This window comes from Gavialis gangeticus, unplaced genomic scaffold (genome assembly GCF_001723915.1).
Source record: "Gavialis gangeticus isolate Ggan-Ray unplaced genomic scaffold, GavGan_comp1, whole genome shotgun sequence".
Taxonomy (NCBI): Eukaryota; Metazoa; Chordata; order Crocodylia; family Gavialidae; genus Gavialis; species Gavialis gangeticus.
Genome location: NW_017729032.1, coordinates 34,117,170 through 34,121,793, shown reverse-complemented (window position 1 = coordinate 34,121,793; position 4,624 = coordinate 34,117,170). Strand labels below are relative to the sequence as shown.

The 4,624-nt window shown below is 45.0% G+C and overlaps 1 protein-coding gene and 1 long non-coding RNA gene across 2 annotated transcripts in view; both read left to right on the top strand.

Moving 5' to 3' along the window:
* Window positions 1-4,624, top strand: part of CWF19L2 (CWF19-like 2, cell cycle control (S. pombe)) — a 264,167-nt gene that overhangs the window by 181,752 nt on the left and 77,791 nt on the right. The window lies entirely within an intron of this gene.
* Window positions 3,959-4,624, top strand: part of LOC109303019 — a 15,353-nt gene continuing 14,687 nt past the window's right edge. Inside the window, exon 1 of the long non-coding RNA XR_002098988.1 lies at window positions 3,959-4,295. This is a non-coding gene — a long non-coding RNA (uncharacterized LOC109303019). The remainder of the gene's footprint in view (window positions 4,296-4,624) is intronic.

Sequence of the window (4,624 nt, the reverse complement as noted above, 5' to 3'; positions counted from 1 at the left end):
TGTCAATTTCCTCCTCCGCTTCTCTGATTCCCCTCAGCCTCTGATTCCCCTCAGGTTTTTTGGCAGTACCATAATAAAAATAAATGATACCACTTAAGGTATTTTCATTATATTTTAAAACTTTGCACTCTGATAGTCGCACTAAAAAAACCCTGAAAAGTATGACACATTTATTGTGTGATCTTTTAGACAATCTTGATGATTAATCAGAAATTAACTAACTTTCACATATAAAAATCTGCTTCTTATCAATCTGTAGCATGCACTACAGCCTTAGGAATTTAGAAAAAATTCTGTATAATCATAGTATTAATATTTGATCTTTCAGTTATGGATGTGCTAATTTGTCTCTGTGTTAGTAATGAATGGCTGCATGAAAAAAGTCCCATGGCATCTTTTCCTCCAAAAGCAGTAAGGTGGAAAACTAGATTCTATTCCAGGCTCTGTCTTTGACTTTCTTTGTTAGCTTGGACTAATCTCTTCATCTTTCTCTGCTTGTTTTTTCATCTATAAAATAAAACAATGCCTTTACAAAGCAAGATATGCAAGATAAGAGCTGAATAATGCACTTTTGCTATTGGTAATGCTACTCTTGCAAAATGAACCCAGTTGTTGCAGCCTGGTTGGTACAATATTTTCCACAAATATGAAAGACATGCTCAAAACAGCTTTTATACTCCTTTGTCTTTTTTACCTTTTTGTAAAGGAGTGAATGTATTCATGCCAGTCCATAAAAAATAAAATATTGACTTAGTAGTTTTTAAAACAAAGCATCTAGAAGTTGCTTGTTTTTGCTCCTTTTAGGTCTGCAGGAAACTCAAAAGACTTTTTTCAGATGCCTTTAATGCAAAATATCTGGTATACTTTCAAAGTAAAACCAGGCAAGAAAAAGAACAGCTCTTCAGTACATCTCCTGCAGTTGTTTTCTTTTAGCTTTAGTCTGGGCTTTGATATCTCTTGTAGTCGAGATTAAAAGAACAGCCCAGTTAGTGGCCATGTGATTCAGGAGACCCAGGTCAGCCTTGCTATTGTAGGTGGGGCACTTACCTCTGTTTCATGTCTATCCTGTGAAGTAGCATAAGGATAAATAGATTAAAACTTGTGAGACATTCAGGTAGTCTAGTGATAGGGACATTTAAGTACCTTGAATTTCTCTCAGTCTTGGGACAGGTGCACCTTAATATCCACCATAAAAGTTTAAAACTAAACTTATATCATCAGCATATATACCACTGAGGATGAGATAAAGGAAAAGCTGGCATTATATTTGCCAGTAGGACCTATATAAACCTATAAAATGATTTACTGGAGGAAAAATATTTCAGTGTTATTGTCTCTTTCCTGACCTAAGCAGTTCTTTAAGGTATTATAAGACTTCATGGCTTAGCAGAAATATATCTTTACATTACTAGGAACCAATAGTATTTGGGGTGGTATGGGGAACTGATACTATGTGCAGTTCACAGCTCAATTTAGTTTCACCCTTCTGTCAACACATTTAAATTCCTAATATGTATAGCAGAATTTACTTCTGTGTTGGACTGTTTTCTCCACTGCTTCAGCACTGCTTAGCAATTCAGAAGATAGGAGTAGAATTCGAGAGGGTCTAGAAAAATTGGAGAATTGGGTTAGAGACAACAGGCTCATGTTCACTGCAAACAAATGTAAGGTGCCTGTACCTATGTGTGAGGGAGAGAAGGAGCCGACGGGCCCCGAGGCTCCCCGCCCCGACGCTATCACGTTAATCCCGCCCACGCCGGCCCAAAACGCTGGATGGGAACTCACCTATTCCAGGTGCACGGAGGAGGGAGGAGCAGAGCTGACCAGGACTGGCATAAAAGAGACGCCGCCGATGGCCAAGGGGGCGGAACCGGAAGGAAGCCGGGGGGAGCACCCGGGAGCAGATGCAAGCCGTCCTAAGGCAAGGCAGGACCTTCTGGGGTAGGGAAGCCCCAGTGGGATTTGGGAGCCCAGTCCACTGGCACAGTGAGGCCACGGACTGTTTGATGCCGCCGGGAGTGGCGAGACCCGGCAGGAGCCGGGTACCGTATTACCTGGAGTACAGGGGTAATCACAGACGGTGAAAGCACAGTGCCCCTAGTCAGAAGGATTGAAGAGCTCCTGGGAGCCCGAGGGAGGGCTGAAGAGCACTGCAAGAGCTGGGAAAGGGGTGCTAGCCCCACAGCGTACAGGAAATACCAGGCAGGTCGGCTGAGGGTCAAAGCAGCCTTCTCGCTCTAGTGAATCCCTGGCTGTAACGTTTGTGTTGACCTTTGCATTTCTTTTACGGACATTTGGCGTGATATCCTGACAAGTGGCCTGCCCAGAGGGGCGGTCACACCCGGTGGAACGGGCGAGGGTGTAGAGGTGGCGGAGCCCTCAGCAACGCGGGACCACGGGAAATTGAGGAGTCTCACCTTTGGACTGACATGCGCCGGACAATCTGAACTGAACCGGTCTATCATCAAAATTGTGGCAGGCGAGGCTGGCATGTGCAAGCTACAGGTGAGCGACTCCTTGGCAACCGCTTAGCGGTCCCGACGCGGGGAGGTGGGGCATGACCCCGAAGACGCGGCTTGCACAGCCGTTCCCCGCGACTCTATGGAAGAATAACCAAATACATGAATGCAGAATGGAAGATAGCAATACTGGTGTTCAGTTAGTTAAGAAGGATTTGGGGGGGTTGGTCACAAGTCATTGGTGTGATCAGCTGCAAAAAAGCATAATTGTTGGGGGCTGTATCAATAAGTGTTAGGTGTAAGACACACAAGGTAATAGTATCACTGTACTTAGTACTGCTTAGGCCTCAGCTGGAGCATTGTGTGCAGTGCTGGGTTCCACATCTTGAGGATATGGAGAAGTTGGAGAGGATCCCAAGGCAGGCCACAAAGGGTGAAGGTTTAGAAGGCAAGTTGTATGAAGAAAGGTTGAGAGCTACCTTTGTTTAGCTTAGAGAAAAGGTGATTAAGTGGGGACATGATAGCAGTTTTCCAATATTTGTAAGGCTGTTGTGAAGAAGAGGACAGAAAATGAAGTAATGGGTTCAAATTGTAGCAAAGCAGCTTAGATCTCAGGAAAAGCTAGTTTACTGTTTAGAACAATAAGGCAGTGGCATAGACTGCTCTGGGAAGTTGTCGAATCTCCTTCATTGGAGCCTTTCAAGAGGAGGCTGGGCAAGTGTTTGACAGGGATAATTTAACAGTAGCATTTTTAAATTAAGGCACCCTGCACTTGTCGCTATTGAATCCCATCCTATTCTCATTTGCCCACCCCTGTAAGCTGTCCAGGTCCAGCTGTATCCTGTTCTTCCCTTCTAGTGTGCCCACCTCACCCCAAATCTTGGTGTCGTCTGCAAATTTAAACAGGATGCTTTTCACCCCCTTGTCCAAGTCGCTAATAAAGAATTTGAACAGTGCGGGCCCAAGGACCAAGCCCTGGGAGACTCCACTGCTCACATCCCTCCAGGTCAAATATGACCTATGCACCACTACTCTCTGGGTGCGGCCCCTCAGCCAATTTGCTATCCATCTGGCTGTGTAGGCATCAGTGCCACAGTCACCCAGCTTTTTAATGAGAATGGGGTGGGAGACAGTGTCAAAGGCCTTCCTGAAGTCCAGAAAGACTACATCTACCGTGACACCTGCGTCCAATGATTTTGTGACTTGATCATAGAAGGCAGTCAAGTTGGTCTGACAGGACCTGCCCCTAATGAAGCCATGCTGGTTACCTCTGAGCATCATCCCCGCTGCTGGCCCTTCACAGATGTGCTCCTGGATAATCTTCTCAAAGAGCTTCCCCAGGATCGAAGTAAGACTGATGGGCCTATAGTTGCCCAGGTCCTCCTTTTTTTTGAAGATGTGGACTACATTGGCCCTCTTCCAGTTGTCCAGCACCTGGCCAGAACACCACAAGTGCTCGTAAAACCGTGCCAGGGGCCCTGCGATAACCCCTGCCAATTCCCTCAACACCCTGGGGTGGAGAGCATCTTGACCTGCTGATGTCACATTTAGTATTATTAACAACAAAGGTACAAATGATTATGGAACACATTGAAGTAAAATAAAACATTTCAACTCAAATTTGAAATCAAGTCTGTGAGATGGCGCACCCTGGATATTCTTAATTTAGGTATTCTTCCGTATCACTGTCTTCAGATGGCTCTAGAACAGTAGTTTTAATTGACTCATCTGAATGTCCATTTTCATTGTTTAGAGGCAGTTTCACTCCATCTGGCAGTCCACTTTTAGTATGTCACAGGTTCCAACACATCCAGCACTGATGTGCATCCAATATTTGTTGGATCGAGAGTTTGTCCATTCATAGACTTGCAAGTGTGCTTGGAGGTAGTTCTTTTTGAAGGAGTCATGGTCTGGGGGAAGCCTTGCAGAATCCTAGTGTGCCATTTGTCACCATGTATGTGCATGAGCAGTGGACAAACTATCACTCAGAAAGCAAGGAAATATTGTGGATACAGGTACAATATAAACGCTCGGTGGAGGAAGGGTGGGGAGGAGACAGATGAGCTGAAACCAGTAAGGGGCAGGAGTAGGGTGGTGAATAAGAGAAGACAATAGACTAAAAATGATTCCCTGGCTCTAGGCAACCTAGTTTAGGTTAGATCTCA